Source organism: Sus scrofa, chromosome 8 (assembly GCF_000003025.6).
Source record: "Sus scrofa isolate TJ Tabasco breed Duroc chromosome 8, Sscrofa11.1, whole genome shotgun sequence".
Lineage (NCBI taxonomy): Eukaryota > Metazoa > Chordata > Mammalia > Artiodactyla > Suidae > Sus > Sus scrofa.
Window position 1 is genome coordinate 55,327,915 of NC_010450.4, and position 19,268 is coordinate 55,347,182.

The 19,268-nt window shown below is 44.1% G+C and overlaps 1 protein-coding gene across 9 annotated transcripts in view; it reads left to right on the forward strand.

Annotated features, from left to right (window-relative positions):
* KIAA1211 (KIAA1211 ortholog) overlaps positions 8,449-19,268 on the forward strand; it is a 264,569-nt gene continuing 253,749 nt past the window's right edge. For 5 of the 9 annotated variants that reach the window (XM_021101354.1, XM_021101353.1, XM_021101357.1 and 2 more), the window contains exon 1: positions 8,449-8,590. The gene's annotated coding sequence lies outside the window, so the exon portion shown is untranslated. The remainder of the gene's footprint in view (positions 8,591-19,268) is intronic. The other 4 variants (XM_021101358.1, XM_021101360.1, XM_021101359.1 and 1 more) reach the window with 1 other exon arrangement.

Sequence of the window (19,268 nt, forward strand, 5' to 3'; positions counted from 1 at the left end):
AGCACATAAGCCAACCTAGATGCGCATTGCAAATGCAGTGTGATTTTACCACAGCGGAGTTTAGGAAACCCCTATCTTCTACAAGGAGCTTCAGGCAACCTGCAATCTTTGCCCTGGAAGATGTTTTCTTCCTTCCTTCCTCCCTCCCTCCCTTGCTCTTTCCCTCCTTTCTTCCTTTCTCTCTCCCACAGTTGCACTCAGAACATATAAGTTTCCAGGCCAGGGATTGAAGCCCAGCCACAGCTGTGACCTGTGCTGCAGCTGCTGGCAATGCCGGGTCCTTAACCCACTGCACCAGGCCGAGGATTAAACCCTCACCTCCGTAGTCGGATTCTTAACCCATCGCCCCACAGTGGTAACTCCAATGTTATCTTTCTTGTATTGCACAGAAAACAAAGCTGCCCCCTGCTCTGGGGTGACCCTGTCTCTACCTCCCAAAGCTGCACAAACATTCTTGAAAAGGATGACCCAGAACAAAAACATTTTAGCCTCAGCTAAAAAGACATGCAGAAATGAGAGCTCTATGGAGAACCAACAGTTGTAATGTTAATTTTTTAAATTGTGGTAAAATATATTTAAAATGTATCATTTAAACAAATTTTAGAGTTCCCTGGTCCGTGCTCAGTGGGTTAAGGATCCTGTGTTGCTGTGGCTGTGGTGTAGGCTGTCAGCTGCAGCTCTGATTCCACCTCTAGCCTAGGAACTTCTATATGCCGCGGGTGTGGTCCTAAAAAGAAAAATGAGATTAAACAATTTTTAAGTTTATGATTCAGTGGCATACAATACATTCCCAATGTTGTACAAATATTACCACTATCCAGTTCCAGAACCATGATATTATCTTTAATTCACACTGGCTTTGACTTTCTAGTATTTGATTGGGGTTTTTATCTGTGTTCTTAGGTAGATTGGCCAGTTGTTGTCTCTCCTGCGGGAGCAGCCCTGACTGCTGTCACATTAGCCAGCATCCTGAGTGTGCAGTGAATCTGTCCCCCAGGCCCTGGAGCCCTTGGCGCTACACGGAACCACTGGCTCCTGGCAAGTTTGTCAGAGCTGGCTCATGACGTCACCTGGGTGGGTGACTTATTTAGAAAAAAAAAAAAATGAACGTCCTGTTGATTTCTCCTACAAATACTGATTTGTTCTGATTTTTCTGCCCCTTCTCAGGCCAGTTTTGGAAATTAAGAATTTCTGGAAAATCTGTTTCATCTAGATTTTTAAAAATCCATACCTTAACTACATCTTTTTTCTTGTGAAATGCTGGATTTGTTTTCCAAGTTCTGATTTCATTCCTTCCCTTTCTCTGCTTTCTTTGCTTTTATTTGTTTTCATTCCTGAGTTATATATTTAGTTTACTTCTAATCTTTCTTAAATGTCCATGAAGAAACTTGAGCTGTAACTCCACAGGTATTTTGTCATTGCTTTCTAAGTAGACTCCAAATTCAGTTCTGGATTGTTCATTAATTCTACATAATTCATATATATTCATTATCCAAATTGGGGTAATTTTGTGAGTGAAATATATATATTATGTCCAGACAGTAGGTGTAAGCTGATACAATTCTGGGTGAACAAAAAAGTATGGTCGCCTTACTTTAACATGAGTTATTAACTTTTTTTTTTTTTTTTGTCTTTTTAGGTCCACCCCCTCAGCATATGGAGGGTCCCAGACTAGGGGTAGAATCTGAGCTATAGATGCCAGCCTATACCACAGCCACTGCAACGCCAGATCCAAGCCACATCTGTGACCCACACCACAGCTCACAGCCACACTGGATCCTTAACCCACTGAGCAGGGCCAGGATCGAACCTGCATCCTCGTGGCTACTAGTCGGGTTCATTTCCATTGAGTCACAAAGGGAACTCCAAAGTTTAACATTTTTCACATGGAATTTTATTACAAATTTCTAATATATTGAATTTTAATCAAAGAATGTGGTCTGTATGTATTTTTGTTTTTAGAATTTACTGAGGTGTTTTTTGGGGGGAGTACTAAAACTTGGTAAATTTTTGTGACTGCTCCAAATGGTTTGTACAGAATGTTTATTTTTCTGTTTATTTCTTCATATCTTTTAGATCAAGCTTGTTAATTTTCTCTTGCTCTCTCTTTTTATTTTTATTTTTAGGGCGACACCTGTGGCATATGGAGGTTTCCAGGCTAAGAGTCGAAACAGAGCTACAGCTGCCCAGCCTACACGACAGTCACAGCAACGCGGGATCAGAGCCACATCTGCGACCTACACCACAGCTCATGGCAACGCTGGATCCTTAACCCACTGAGCAAGGCCAGGGATCCAACCTGCATCCTCATGGTTCCTAGTTGGGTTCTCAACCCATTGAGCCAAATGGGAACACAAGCCTAATAATTTTCTATGTAATTATCTTTGTGACATTTCATTTTCTCAGAAAAGTTAAAAACTCTCTCACAGACAAGATTTGTTTCCGCTGCACCATGACGGGAACTCTGATAGCAGATTTTTATTTTCACCTTTAATTTCAATTTTTGGCTGAAATAATTCAAATTTTCTATTGTTAGATACATACATTTTCAAGACTTATTTTTTGCTGTTGGCCTGTACCATTTAGCGTTTGATACATTTTAGCACAAACTGTCTTTTTATCAGATATTAATTTTGCTACTTAAGCTAGGGGTCCAATCAGAGCTACTGCCACCGGTCTACACCACAGCCACAGCAACACCAGATCCGAGTGGCATCTGCGACCTACAGCACAGTTCATGGCAACGCCGGATCCTTAACCCACTGAGAGAGGGCAGTGATGGAATCCGTAACCTCACTGTTCCTAGTCAGATTTGTTTCTGCTGCGCCACAACAGGAACTCCTCTTTTCTTTTTTAATAGCTTTATTGAGATATAATTTGTACTTCTCCATAAAATTCATTTGATGATTTCTAGTATATTCATAAGTTGTACAACCATGACCACAGTCAATTTTAGAACATTTTCATCATCCTAAAAAGAAACCCTGCATTATTGAGTCTCTCTCCATCGCACCCCCTTCCCCCAACCACAGGGTATGAATCTGCTCTCATCTCTCTAGACTCACCTGTCCGAACACTGATATCCATGGACTCATACGGTATATGATCTTTCGTGTCCAGCTTCTTTGGTTTACATCAGGTTTTCCAGGTTCATCCACGGGTAGCATGCTTCAGTGCTTCATTCCTTTTTTTCTGCCAAATATTCCATTGCATGGATAACACTTCCTTTTGTTTAATCCATTCATTAGGTGATGGCCATTTCAATTATTTCCACTTTGGTCATTATATGTAATGCTACTGTACACATCCATGTATATGTTTGGTATGGATATATGCTTTTATTTCTCTTGGCTGTGTACCTAGGAATGAAATTTCTGGGTCAGATGGTAACTCCGTATTTAACATTTTTAGGAACTGCCAACTATTTCCCAAAGTGGCTGCACCATTTTGCATTACCACCAGCAATATGTGGGTGCTCCAAGGCTCCTACATCCTCACCAACACTCATTAATTATCTTTTTTTTTTATTATTATCGCCATCCTAGTGAATGTAAAGTAATATCTCATTGTGGTTTTGACTCGCATTTCCCTGATGCTTAATGGTGTTGAGTATCTCTTCAATTGCCTATTGGCCACTTGTATGTCTTTATTGGAGAAATGTCTATTGAGACCCTTTGTTCATTTAAAAATTGGGATATTTCTCTTTTTTACTATCGAGTTGTTCAAGTTCTTCACATATTCTGTGTAGAAGTTCCTTACCAGATGTGTATATGATTTGCAAGTACAAGAATCCACCGTTGGAGTTCCCGTCGTGGCTCAGTGGTTAACGAATCCAACTAGGAATCATGAGGTTGCAGGTTTGATCCCTGGCCTTGCTCAGTGGCTTAAGGATCTGGTGTTGCTGTGAGCTGTGGTGTAAGTTGCAGACAAGGCTCGGATCCCGAGTTGCTGTGGCTCTGGCGTAGGCCAGCGGCTGGCCTACAGCTCCGATTAGACCTCTAGCCTAGGAATCTCCATATGCTGTGGGAGCGGCCTTAGAAAAGGCAAAAAAAAAAAAAAAAAAAAAAAGAATCCCCCAATTTTTAAAAGTTCACTTGATGCCACTTGATGCTTACAAAAAACCTGCCTGTTTTTTGCTAACTGAATGAAATCCAAAGAGCGTTTTCACTCCCCCGCCCCAAAAAAAGGGAAAAAGGAAAAACATCATTCAGCATGTTTTGCATTTTGCAGAGAATGGTTATAGAAAAGTCCTGCCTCCCAAGTTGCGTGAGTGGCCCCTCCAAGCTCTATCCCAGGAAAACACTCAGGATCTCAGCATTGACCTGCCACAGTTTGAAATGTGTCGGTGAGTATCTGTGCTTTTTCTTGATTTATTTGTGTATCTGTTAGCAAGATGCATCCTTGAGGTAATTACTTCTTTGCTTTAAACCATTTTGGCTTATGAAAGGTTTCCTAGGACTGCTCTATTTTCAGATAGTGGGGAAACCTATATAGTTTCCTACCCTGTGGGTCCTATTTTCGTCCCCTTGATCCTATTATTTGCAGCGCAACAGTGATTAATTTTGATGTAACCTAGTTTTATTTATTTTTTCTTTTGTCGCCTGTACTTTTGGTGTCATAGCTAAGAAAACACTGTTTAATCCAGGGATGTGAAGATTTATTCCTATGTTCTAAGAATTTTATAGTTTTAGCTCTTACTTTTAGGTAGGTCTGTGATCCATTCTTAATTTTTTTGTATTTGATGTGAGATACTGGCCTGGCTTCATTTTTTGCATATCAATATCCAGTGGCCCACTTGTGCTTTCTTTTTGTTGGTATTTGCCTAGTATACTTTGCTCATAGTTTATTTTCAGACACCATCATAACTTTGTATTTTTTTTTTTTTTTGTCTTTTTGCCTTTTCTAGGGCCGCTCCCAAGGCATATGGAGGTTCCCAGGTTAGGGGTCAAATTGGAGCTGTTACCACCGGCCTACTACGCCACAGCCACAGCAATGTGGGATCCAAGCTGCGTCTGTGACCTACACCACAGCTCACGGCAATGCCGGATCCTTAACCCACTGAGCAAGGCCAGGGATCGAACCCGCATCCTCATGGTTTCTAGTCGGATTCCTTAACTACTGTGCCATGTTGGGAACTCCGTAACTTTGTAATTAGATGTAAGATTTGTAATACAACAATTATCTCAATTTTATAGACTTGAGGAAGTGTCTGAAATTAAGTGAATTTTCCACAAACCCCTGCATAGAACAGAAAGTCAATAGTATAGATGGAATAGGCATTTTCTGAGTCTCGCCCCATCCCAGGAGCCACTGCTCTTTGAAGCATTTAAATAAGCCCACCTCACCCACCTTGAACTCTGAATATTTGCACCAGCCCATCACCTGGAGTGGTCAGGAGGGAGTCACTAAACTTATGCTTGGCTAATGGAGTTTTTCAAAGTGACAGTAAACTTCACTTTTCTCCCTTTGGAGGTTAAGGCTGTTGGGAAGACAACTAGGTTCTGAAGATGGTGCACGGGGTCATCAAGACACTTCCTGTGCTGCAATATTTCTGCTATGGTGGCTTTTTCCTACCGTAATGTATTTATTATTTCTGTGACTTTTATTTGCACAATTAATTTTTGTCCACTCAGTTCACTGGTGTATTTATTATTTCTGTGACTTTTATTTGCACAACTAATTTTTGTCCACTCAGTTCACTGGTCTCTCCTCTGAGTGAAAGATGTCACTATCATGCTCCTTTCCTGAACACTAAGAAAAGTCATGTGAATACACAGGGACAGGGTTAGTAAGCAGACATGGTGGAACCTTGAGCCCTGAGGCCTTGCCAGTCCATGGTCTAACTCAGGCCTCTCAGCGTTGGCGCTACTGACATTTGGGAGCAGGTAATGCTCGTCTGGGGGCTGTCTGGCATGCTGTAGGGTGTTCAGCAGCATCTCTTGGCCTTACCCACTAGATGCCACTCGTTGCACCTGCCACCCACTTGGGATCAAAAATGTCTCTGACACACTGCCAAGTCTCTTGGAGGAACAGTCATCCACAATTGAGAACTACAGGTTGAATTGTATAATTTCACTATATATCTTCTTTCTCACATCTTTTATTTTTATTTATTTATTTTGTCTTTTTGTCTTTTTAGGGCCCCACCTGTGGCATGTGGAGGTTCCCAGGCTAGGGGTCTAATCAGAGCTGTTGCTGCCAGTCTGCACCAGAGTCATAGCAACGCCAGATCCAAGCGAGCCACATCTGAGACCTACACCACAGCTCACAGCAATGCCGGATCATAAACCCACTGAGCAAGGTCAGGGATCGAACCCGCAACCTCATGGTTCCTAGTCGGATTCATTTCTGCTGCGCCATGACAGGAACTCCCACTCTTTCTCACATCTTTTAACCTATGACCTCTAATGCAATGGTTAGATGGTTAAATATTTATAAAATTCCTGATGTTCTACTTCTTTCTTTTGTACTGTATTATGGTCTCTGAAAATCCATGTCTTAACATGTCAAAAGTGGAATCATGGACTGACACCTGCTTTGATGTGCTACACTCTTAGATTTTTGAATGTTGTAGCTATGAACCAATGTGTTTGAAAAGTGAGGGAGGGGAGTTCCTGTCGAGGCGAAGTGGTTAAGGAATCTGACTAGGAACCATGAGGATGCGGGTTCGATCCCTGGCCTTGCTCAGTGGGTTGAGGATCCGGCATTGCCGTGAGCTGTGGTGTAAGTCGCAGACGCGGCTTGGATCCTGAGTTGCTGTGGCTCTGGTGTAGGCCGGTGGCTACAGCTCCAATTAGACCCCTAGCCTGGGAACCTCCATATGCCGCAGGAGTGATCCTAGAAAAGTCAAAAAGACAAAAAAAAAGAAAAAGAAAAAGAAAAGTGAGGGAGGAACAGCACCTGTTAGGATTTCCTGTCGTGGCTCAGCAGAAATGAATCTGAGTAGGATCCATGAGGAGGCAAGTTTGATCCCTGGCCTTGCTCAGTGGGTTAAGGATCTGGGGTTGCTGTGGCTGTGGTGTAGGCCGGCAGCCGCAGCTCTGATTCGACCCCTAACCTGGAAACCTCCATATGCCGAGGGTCTGGCCTCAAGAAAACAAACAAACAAACAAAAAAATCCAAACAAAAAAACCCAGCACTTGTCTAAAGTGGTGCCTGATAGCTTCTGATTTCTGAGGCTTCTGAGACCCACAGTCCATTAGAGCTAGAGAGGTCTAATATGAACCTAAATTCTCTAGGACTCTCTCGATATTTTAAGGGTATATAATTTGGTGTTCCTTGCCCAGAAGCATCAAAGAATAGCAGACCTACACCTGATTGGTGTAAATTTGGATTTTCATAGAGTGTGTTTTATGTCCTTGGCTAGACTCTAATATGTCAAGAAAAAGACCCCAGTTATATGTTCTATACAGATCTAATTTTGGCTTCTGAGAACCTCTAGTGCTACTAGAGCAAATCAAATGGAACTGGTTGAACCTTTTATAAAATTCTTCATTATGCTTGTTTGGAATAAAGCAGACATTATTCAGAATATTCAAGCACTGAGCAATGACAGCTATACTTATAAAAATGCACAGCCATATTCTGGTAGATAATTAAAATGTTGATCTAGAAAAGTCCAGCTGGATAAGGCCATAGCACTAGATTCTCCCAGGATCAGAGTTGCTCCCTTAAGTCTCGCACTTGCATTAAAATTAGTAGTCCTTTCTCTGGCAATGGGACATCTGACTCAGGATCGAGTACCTATTAGGGTTACTCCTTATCTTCTGCATCTTTTGTCGCAATTTTTTCTTTGTTTTTACTTCCTTGATTAATAATATGAGATTGTTTTTAGAATCATTATTAGCATAGTGAAGGAAAAGATCACCAGAAACGGATTTCCAGATTCCATGGAGTCATAGCAAAACATATGGAGAAAAAGTCTTGGTGTTTGTAGTTAGGCCACAAAAGGAAAAGACAAATAGTCTCCTTAAAATTCAATATTCAAAGTCAGTATTTAATTTCATTACTGTTGGGGACAATAATGCCCAATGTCAGCTCACTCCGTTCAGATGCACTGGCAAAGCAATTTTAAGCCTGTTTCTGCGTGGCATCTTTCAACTCGTTTGACGTTCGGGATCCCAGTGTCATTTGTCGCTGTCGCGGCTGGGCTGGGCGAGATTCCCAGTGCAATGCGGGTGGCTAGCCTCGCTCTCCGGCTCGAGCAGGTACCAGGGCTGGGTGTGCGCCCCGCGGGAGCCCCCGCAGCAGCCGCGGTCCCAGGCGTCCCGAGCGGCCCCGCGCCACGCCAGCTGGCTCCCAGGGGAAAGCGCCGCGGGGTGCGTCCGTCCCGGGGGGCGAGGCCGGGCGGGGCCGCGCGCGGGTCCGAGCGCCCGAGGCGCGGGCGGAGCATGTGACTGGGCGGCGAGCCGGGCGCGCAGTGCCGCGCGGCGGCGGCGGCGGGCAGCGCAATGGAGGCGGCGGCCGCCTGAGGGCGGGAGCTGCGGGGCCGCGGCGCGGGCTGCAGGGGCGCCGCCTGGGCCTCCGCGTCCCGCCCGCGCCCGAGTGCGCGTCGCCGTCCGGCCCGGGGCCAGCCCGGCGGGGACCTCAGGTGAGCGCCCTCCTGCCCGCGGCCCGCGCAGACAATGGGCGCCGCGGGCGGGTCCCCTCCCCTCCCCGGCAACCCCCGCCCGCGCCGCCCCGGGTCCCACGCGGGGAGCCCCGCGCCCCCTGCACGTGTCGGCGCGGCGACCCTCGCCCTAGCCCTCGCCGGCCTTCCGAGCGCGAGCCCAGCTGCGCGGGGGCGGCGAGCCGGGCGGTCGAGCCCGAGCGCGGGGCTTTGTCTGGCCCCCGCCCGGGCCCGGGCCCCCGCCCTCGCTGCCCCTATTCCGCTGAGCCCCCGGCTGGACGGCCGAGGCCAGACAAAGGTTTGCCCCGGGGGCACCGGCTGGAGCGCCGGCGGGGCCGCCAGTCGCCAGGGCTCTAGCCCGGGTCTTCGCTCGCTTCGGCCAGGGCTCTAGCCCGGGTCTTCGCTCGCTTCGGCCAGGGCTCTGGTGGCGGTTTCCCGGCCCCGTGGTCGTCCCTGGTCGCCGAGCGCTGGCGGCGAGGTCGGACCTCCGCACCCCGCCGAGGCGGCGGCTGGGGCACGGCTCTCATTCATGCTCATCGGCGACACAGGGACAGGCGTTGACATCTCACAGGTTCTCAGGACAGAGCATCGTAATCGTTTTCTGAATTTTCCGAGGAAAAAATTGATTGAAAGCCACATGGATTCAGTGGATGGGCGGGGTGGCGGGGGAGGGCAGGGGAGGGGAGGAAACCTAGTAGCCAGGAGCGCGCGTTGTGAAATTTTAATACGGTTTTAAGAATAATGGCCCGGAAACTGATCTGCTGTAGGTGCGGGAGCGCTTGTTGGGGGCGGTGCGGGTGGAGACGGAGCGGTGAGAGTACAAAGCGTGAGGCGATTGAGTAAAAGGTTCTGGGTCAGTATTTTGTAGCAGATAGTCAGTTCATCAAGTTGTCATTCAGTCGTCATTTCCCTGTGAAAATCACCTGTAGTAGTTGTTGGATTATATATATAAAATGGCTCACAACTGTTTGGCCTCGTATGTGACTCAGGAATCTGAAAACAACAATCAGTTTTCAATAATTTGAACAAGTCAACAAAGGAAAGACACTTTCACTAAATCCGTCCTTTATTTTGTGAGAAAACCGAATCCTAGTTCAATATATTGAACAGAAAATTGCCTGTAAGAAAAATGTCAAAGGCAGGTTTTTTAAAAGAAACATTTCGAAGAATGCATTTTATGTAGGCGATATGCATGCTTTACTTCAACTCAGATATGTGAGGGGGGTAAAAAAAAAAAAAATAAGGCCCCTTTCCAGTATTAAAATGTATTTTCTTCCAAACGCAGTTTTGACAGTCACCTTAGAAATGGAGAAACTTTCACTCCAAAGGCGTAGCAGTCACTTAGCACTGAATTTGGAGTCAGGAAGATAATAATACTGACTTGACATACTTACTTAGGCAATTGGTGTGAGAAACAAAAGCTTCCACATAGTTCTTTCCAAACTATAACAGCACTGTGATAAATGTAAGTTACTATTGCTGCTAGGCGAGGAAGCTATATTTTACAATTTTCTCTTACACAGTTTTGGGAAAATTAATTGAAATTCTCCAGGGCAAGGAATGGTTTAGCATATATTAGGTGAAAATTGAAAAAATAAATACTTGAGGAAATAATTGAGGAACAAATGAGTTAATGCAAAGTAAAATGCAAACGGTAACACATGGAGACAGATGGAACTGGTTTACTTCTTTTAGTTTAATGGATGCTTAGTGAAGGCCCTCTGTGTGCCAAGAACTGTGCAGAGCTGTCGCACATAAATAGCAAAGCCTGATGATCTTCCTGTTTTGATCATATGTGATACATGCTTCTCTGGAGAATGGGGCTCCATGGATCACGTTAATGAGTATCTCATGTCCCTGTGGAGCACTGTAGAACAGTTCTCTCCTATGTACAGATACTTGCGAGGGCCTGTGGGCGGGCAGGGCAGACTCTGGCATTCCCGTTTCCTAGGCGAGGAAATCCAGGCACATGGCAGATTAAATGACTTGCCAACCACTGGCTGCCAAAGCCTGGGGGCCAGGACAGAAGCACACCTCACACCTGGTGCTTTCATCTCTGAATTCCATCTCTGCTTCTCCAAGAGTGGCTGCACCTCTGGAAAATATCTCTTGATTAGGCTTCCTGAAAAAGTCAGCCTTTTGAGTAACTTTTTACATAAGGAAAAGTTCTATCTTACAACCTACTAGTTGGTGAAGGGGTTAAACGGGCAGGCCCTGGAGGCAGGTGACTAGGTTTGAACCCTGGATGGACCTGTTGCTAGCTCTCCATCTTTGGCAAGGGACTTAATCACTAAGTGTCAGTTTTCTCATGGGTAAAATGGTGGAAGTAATAGGACTTAACCTTGGAGGATTTGGGGGAGGGGATTGGAAATAATGTATGTGTTTAGCACAGAGTCTATTAGAAACTAAGATTTCAATGTTGGCTAAATATTTTTGTTCTTATTACTATAATGAAGCAGTGGCTTTTAAACTTTTTCTTTTTTTTTTTTCCCAGTAAGAAGTGAGTTTTACATTGCCATTCACTTTACAGATAGATTCCAAATGTGTTTCATTAAAAGATTGATGAATCAGTGCCTAGATGTCCTGTATTCAGTGCATTCTTACACTCACTCTGTTTTACTTAGAAATGCTGGTTGACATGCACTGAACGAGCTCACACCCAGTTGACAGGTTAGGCCCTGCAGTATGAAAAGCACTAGTGTGAAGGATGATCAGGTTAATAAGGGCATTAAAGTCTTGTATTGAATCTTTATATTTTTCCTTCTAATGATTTACAGCATCAGTTGGAAGTTGAATATTATGTTACACTCAAAATAGGTTCTTAAACATTTCTCAGTATGGAGCCATGTATTAATATTATGGTCTAGATGCGGTGCTAAGCCGTCTGTTGTGTGTATGTTATCTAACTTCGTGCTCACAGCAGCTCTGTAAGAAGGTCTCATGTTTCTGTTTGATAATTGAAATGAAGACTCACAGTGGTTTTACACGCTTGTCCAAGGTCATAAAGATAGTGAGAGTTGAAGCAAGAGCTCCAAGTTCTGCTGGAGCCCAAAGCCCTCTGCTCTCTCTGCCCATTCATCTGTGCTGACATTCTGGTACCTGCCTGGCGGTCTCTGGAGGCCTGGTGTCTTGTCCTATGTAAACTAGAACGCCAGTGCCCACAGCAACCCCCGTCCTGGTACATCGAAAGGACCCATTTGAAGAAAAATTTCAAGTTAGTCAAGTAAGAAAGCATCCTGAGGAGACTATTATTTCCTTTTGACTTTGGCGGGTCTTTGATGTAAATATTGTTACTTTTAATTTTTTTATAATGATTTTTATTTTTTCTATCATAGCAGTTTACAGTGTTCTGTCAGTTTTCCACTGCACAGCAAGGTGACCCAGTTACACATACATGTATACATCCTTTTTTCTCACCTTATCATGCTCCATTGCAAGTGACCAGACATAGTTCCCAGGGCTACACAGCAGGATGATGTAAATATTTTGGAATAGCTTCTCAGGATTTTATGACAGACTCAATTAATTGGTTGGTTTTATTGAGCACCCAAAGGTTTAATACATCTTCAGAAGAGATGGAAATAGCTGTGTAACTATAAAAAGACTTCATTACAAATGAATGTGGGCTTTCGTTAAGACACAAAGTGAAGACCTAAGAACTACAAAGAGTACTTTATAGTGTATTGATTTGTTTCAAAGGCATCAGGCAGTGAAGGTATTTATTTTGTGAAGTACTTGTAAGAAACCACTATAAACTGCACTGTTAAGGTTTTGGTTTTGCAATTCAGTTCTTTGCAAATGTTTCTCAAGTGTTTAGCAGTATTTTAATTTAACTTTTTTTGGGGCGGTAGTTCTGGAACTTTCCTCCTCTTTTAAAAATATCGTGAGAAAGCATTAAGGAAATATGTTTTATAAATAGTACTTAGAAACACAAATAGATGATTTTATGTGACAACGGAAAGCCAATTTCACTGTTTCTTTTACACTTTTGTGACAGATTCAGACCTTTCAGTGTCTGGTTTGTGCATTGCTGTTGACATGTAAGAGTGGATCTTATAAATAAGATAATTACCAGGTGCCTAAAGATATAAATACGCTCCTGCTTTTGCATGATAGCTTCCATGTGCGGGGAGCTTTCGTCTTTCAGTGATGTGTGTAACCAGTTTATTTGTTGAATTAAGGTTAGTGTTTTCAAAACTGACAGTTTTTAAAAATCACAGTTTGTGTAGATCAGGACGATATATTAGACGAAGAACAGTAGTTTCATGGTTTATATGAAACCACGTATTTCTTTTCATCAGTTAAAATTTTCTATTAGGATCAGATGAAAGGGAGTATATTGTTTCATGTATTGTTGGACATCGGGTTTTATTCTTGGGTGAACCCTCAGAAAATCATCTTGCCCCTAACTAATTTATGTTCGGTTGTCCTAAGTGTATGTTACACTCGTTTTGTTAACGTGTTCCTTTGGTCTAACACTTGACCCTTGGTGGGCTGGTGTAGTTTTGGTGAGAGCATTAAGAACCGTTCCACCTATCAAATCATCACTGTAATTTTTCATTTTTTAAATTTTTATTTATTTGCTTTTTAGGGCCACACCCATGGCATATGGAGGTTCCCTGGCTAGGGGTGCAACTGGAGAAGCTGCCGGCCTATGCCACAGCTCACAGCACTGCCAGATCCTTAACCCACTGAGTGAGGCCAGGGATCAAACCTGCAACCTCATGGTTGCTAGTCAGATTCGTTTCTGCTGTGCCACGACCGGAACTCCGATCACTATAATTTTTCAGTATTCAGGCAGGTAAACTGGGTTCCCATTACGTTTGGTACTACCTTTTTTAGTTGTGATGTAAACATTCTTAGAGATAAAAAGAGCAAAATCAGTTTAAATACTTGTACTGTGACTTTGAGGCAGATGTATACACATATTTCCGATTTATGTGCATGTTGATTCCTGCAGTTGCATCAGAAGTGGAAGATTGCATGCTCTTTGTTTGCTGTGCGCCCATGGAAGTTTCCAGGCCAGGGACCAAATCCACGCCACAGCAGTGACCCGAGCTGTGGCAATGCCAGGTCCTTAATCTGCTGCTCCACTTGGGAACTCCACATTACAAGCTCTTAATCCATAAATTTAAAAATCATCTTAAGTAACTTTGTGGAAATGAAAAACTGAGTAAAAACCTTTAAGATATGTTGAATGCTTTAGTCACATGTTATCAGAAATATTTAAGAAGCTGAAGAGAACAACTGTATGTAATGGATTTATATTCTAGTAAATTTGCACGTGGAAAGGTGATTCCATTGAAAATATCAAAAAATGAAATACAGAAGTATTTTCAATCAGATTTTAAAATCTTCACTAGCTCTTCTAGATGTTTGTAGAATTTTTCAAATTGCATACTTTGAGGCTTGCGTGGAAATTTCAATAAACTTGCTTCCGAAACTGGCACTATTTTTAAATACGTATCTTTGAGGAAGAGCTACAGAAGCTGCCTCCCTGAAACACTTTGGGAAATATTTAAATTGGAAGTAAGTACTCAGCTCACTAGAGACAGGTTGTTAAAACAATTTAGAGCAGATACCAGCTGCTAAGAAGATTATTCTCAGTAACAAGAAAGGAAGGAAAACTTGCAAAAGAGAGATTTTATTTTTTTACCAGGGAGGGTATGAACAGCCCACCCAGAGGTCCCAGGCCTCCCCCCGGTGAGGGATTGGCTGGTACTAATGGGGAAGGGGAGCGGGCTGGGGGGCAGCAGAGAAACTCTGTGATTGTTTAAATCTTGGATAAGCCGGATTCAGTAAATAATCGGTGGAATTCTTGTATATAACTGTTAACCCAGAGTTCCTCACTTTGGAGAAATAAAAAGGAAATCTCTGGTTCCAAGATCACCGTTGTTTGGAAAGGGAACCATCAGGACCCCCTTGTCAAAGCCATTTATGGTCTCAGGCCTGGGCCACAGCTGCTATTCTTAGTGAGGCTTGGGATGGATGCAGCTGAGCTGGTTCAGACACTGCTGTTGAATTCCCGGCTTCCCTCGATGATTGCATTGCAGGTCGTCTTCATTTTGAAAAGTTCTTAACACATGTAGAGTGACTTTTTCTCAACCAGAGTATCATTGTGACAGATGCAGTGGGCTTGCTTGGCACACCTTAGGATGCTACCGCCTGGGCATGTTTGTGATGGGTTAACGGTTCTCTAGAGTTAATGAGGTCAGGGTCACGGGTTCAGTTCCTGGGAAGGCCAGTTAGCTGAGCTTTGTTCTCTGATCCTGTATTGTGCTCTTAACCCAGACCAGCCATCTGGCGAAGGCACATCATTGATCACAGAGGGTCTAATGAGCAGGATGCTGTGGGAGGAGGGAGCGGACCTTTCTCAGTGCACATGGGGTCATTATAGAAACGGTTCCAAAAGCCTGTGCACATTTGTGTTTCATAGCATTGTCTTAGTATGTGGATGACAACATGATGATGGTCATAATTTTCTTTTAGTCATTTCTGTTGGACTGACAGGGGAACAATTGTTTTTCTTTTTTTTCTTTTTGTCTTTTTTTTTAGGGCCACACCTGCAGCAGGAGGTTCCTAGGCAAGGGGTGGAATCAGAGCTGTAGCCGCCGGCCTACACCACAGCTCACAGCAATGCCGGATCCTTAACCCACTGAGTGAGGTCAGGGATCGGACCCACAACCTCATGGATACTAGTCAGCCAAAATACCATTTTGAATGAGACTAAATAAACTGAGAATATCCAGAAAAACACTGTAGTTTTTCTAAGCATATTTTCATCTCAAAATCTCTTATTTCCTGTACTAAAGTTACTTCTAGTGTGGAGAGGACTCTCTGGGATCATGTAGACCTATGCTCTCTCATCCAGTAGCTGCTGCTGTCATGTGACATTGAGCATCTGACCTGGCTTGGATAGACTGGGCTGTGCCCCAAGTTTCAAATACCCACCAGATTTCAAAGTGTTGGTATAAAAAAACGTACTCTGTGCCACTGATAACTTAAAAGTACTGATAACACATTGAAATAATGTTTTGGCTATGTTAAATTGACTGAAACATTATTATAGTTAATTTTATGTATTTGTTTTTTTACTTTTTAAAGTGTACCTACTAGAAAATTAAAAGCTACATATATGGCTTGCGTTATATTTCTCTTGGCGAGTGTCATTCTGGACCACCCCTTCATTTTACAGATGGAAAGACGAAGTTCAGAGGTTAAGAAACTGAGCTGCGTTCTTTCCACTGCCTGTAACCTCTCCCTGCTAAAAGGTTAGGTGCTTAGAAAGACGGGAACTATGAGCCATTAAAAGACCATTTAGGAGTTCCCTGGTGGCTCACTGGGTTAAGGGTTGGGCATTGTCACTGCCGTGGCTCAGGTTACTGCTATGCCTGGAAACTCATGCATGTGTCCAGTGCAGCCAGAACAAAGTCTGTTTAGCGCATGGCAGTTACCATATGGTGCAGGATCTGTGCCTGAGTCGTTGCACGTTACTTACTCTGCTAGAGTGTGTGTGTGTGTGTGGAGTGGGGGGTGTGAGAGAGAGAGAAGGGGCTTTATTTTGATATGTTGATGTTTAGGCTCAGCTTTACTTTCCTATATGGCTCAGGGGCCCTATAGCCTTATCTAGTTCTGAGGAAATCACATTTTAAAATTATTGGGCGTTAACATTTGTAACTCTGGGATAAATAAGATATGGTGCCCATTTGAGTGGGTATCTGAATATATATTTGTTATTGCAAAGATTTCAGGGAGTTTTAAAGGAACCTTGAAGACAAAGCCGTAAGCTTTCAGGCTCTATTCATTTTTGTTTGTTTTCGTTTTTGTTTTTTGTCTGTCTTTTCTAGGGCCACACCTGCAGCATGTGGAGGTTCCCAGGCTAGGGTCTAATCAGAGCTACAGCTGCCAACCTACACCAGAGCCACAGCACCATGGGATCTGAGCCGCTTCTGCGACCAACACCACAGCTCACGGCGATGCTGGATCCTTAACCCACTGAGCGAGGCCAGGGATTGAACCCATATCCTCGTGGTTACTAGTTGGATTCATTAACCACTGAGCCATGATGGGAACTCCAGGCTCTATTCATTTTGAAGGAGGAGAGCGGGAGTGAAGAGAGGTGTCTTAGCCTATGTTCTAAAGGAGGAGGTCATGACCTGTTAGTCTGTCTCTTCGTGGATGTGTCTGATGTTCCATACAAGAAGAAACAGCCAGGATTGGGTGGTACAAAAGCTGTGGCCACCAGCTTCCTGTTAGTTTTGTGACATCAGTCTTTTTTTTCTCATATTTTAAAAAATTGAAGTATAGTTAATTTACAATGTTGTGTTACTTTCATGTGTGTAGCAAAGTGATTATTACACATACATATACACACATGTGCATCCTTTCTCAGATTCTTTTTCATTATAGATTATTATAAGATATTACGTATACTTCCCTGTGCTGTATAGTAGGCTTTTATTATCTGTCTACTTTATACATACTAGTGTGTTTATATTAAGCTCAATTCCTAATTTATCTTCTCCCTCCAACCTTTCCCCTTTGGTAACCGTAAGTTTGTTTTCTATGTGAGTCTGTTCCTGTTTTGTAAATAAGTTCATTTGTATCATTTTTTTAGATTCTGCATATAAGTGCTATCATATGATATTTGTCTTTCTCTGTCTGACTTACGTCACTTAGTATGATAATTTTTAGGTCCTTCCATGTTACTGTACATGGCATTATTTCATTCTTTTTTATGCCTGAGTACTGTTCCATTTGTGTGTGTGTGTGTGTGTGTGTGCGTGTGCGTGCCACAACTTTATCCATCCTCTCTCCATGGACATTTAGGCAGCTTCATGCCTTGGCTATTGTAAATAGTGCTACAGTGAACATTAGGGTGCATGTATCTTTTCAAATTATGTTTTTCCTCAGATAGAGGCCCGGGAGTGGGTGTAGACTTTAATTGGCAAAGATAAAAAGAAAGATAACCTCAGGACCAAATTTGTTACTTTCCATTGAGATTTTTGTTTTCCTAGTCAACACAGGCAGCTCAAATGAACGTCTTAAAGATGTTATGTTATATACAGCTTCGTATCTACCCGTCTTCACCCCCAGGTCATAGAGTTCTGAGTCACTACCAGTTTGTTATCAGTGACAACACTGAACAGCAGCTTTGTCAGGCAATGTCTGACAGTTCAGTTAATCTCATGTCCATACTAGCTATTAAAGTGCATGAATTTATCTTTTTAGTAGGTGCAGTGTGGAGGTTGCAGTTACTTCCAGAAGGGTGGCTTGTACAAATTTTTCCAGATTATCATTTTTCTCTGCTTTCTGTCTGTTAGAAACAACTGGGTTGATCCTAGGTACAGAGAAACAAAACAGGATGGCAGTCTTTGAATGGTTACCAGAGCAGGCGGAAAATCAGTAACTGTGTCCTGCTGTGTGAGGCTTAATGACAAGTACGATCACCCTCCGCATCCCACGAGGCCTGAGTCATGGTGAACCCAGTTTATCTCTCAGCGGCAGGCATGTATGGAGTAAGTACTGCGTGCCACGGCCTGGCACCTTGACCGTGACATGGAAGGATGAGGCTGGGGGAGGACTAGTCCTTGGAATGCCAGCTTCCGTTGTCCTTTGTAGCTTGAGAACAGAACGTGGTATTTTCAGAGCGCTGCAGAGTGGATGAATGCATTATGATTTATGTTCTGTAATTCACTAGTGGATTTCATGGGCTGTCATGTTTAATGCACATCCCTCTTCTAGTAGTCACTGGTTTTGGGGGGAGGGTCACGGGGACAGTCAGTGGGACGCTGGAAGGCTGGTCATATTGGGCATCACACCGACCATGGAGAGGTGGCATGTGTCCCCGTGCCCCTCCTTTCCTCTGAGCCCAGTGTTCACAGCGGGCTCCGTGGCGCTGCTAGTGAGTATAAGCATGAGCTACTCTCAGTCTAGCCAAGCACCTGACAAGGCAGAATGTGCAGTGTGCCGTGATGGAAGGTGTGAGTGCCATGGGGACTCTGAGGAAGGGGGGAGCGTTGCCGTGGAGGAAGGTGGAAGGAAGAGAAGGAGGTGGCTTACTAAAGGAGGTGTTGTTGGAGCTGGGTCTTGAAGGAGGGTGGGGTTTTGACATAGAGAGGGCTGGAAGAGGATACCAGAGGTAGGAACAGAATGAACAAAGATACAGCAAACATGAGAGCCATCGTAGACCTAGGTGGCAGGAGACAAGACTGAAAAAGTGGGCCAAACTGGGAGAGCTTGGAAAGGCTAAAGAGGGCTAACATTTTTTATGCAGTGGGGAGCCATGGAAAGTAGGGGGTGCCATCAACTGCATGGCCTTTGGAGGAAGACAGGAGGTAAGCCTGGTCCCGAGGCCCCCTCCGCCACTCCCTCTCCTCAGCCTGGTGGCTGCAGGCAAGTCCACTGATCCCTCTGGGCCTCAGGAGAAAGTATAAACCCTGGACTGGGGTTACATCCTCCATCAGTAAATGGATACAGTAGTTAACCTCTGGGCTGCGATGCGGAAGCAGACACCCAGCCAGGGCCTGGGACCCTGCAAATGATGCTCTGGTGGGCTGGGGGCAGGAAGCTGTACACAAGGACGCAGAGACCGCGGGTGGCAGGGTGTGCCTGGTGCTCAAAGGCAAGTTGTGTGGAGTGAGCGGCGCGGGAGTTGCCA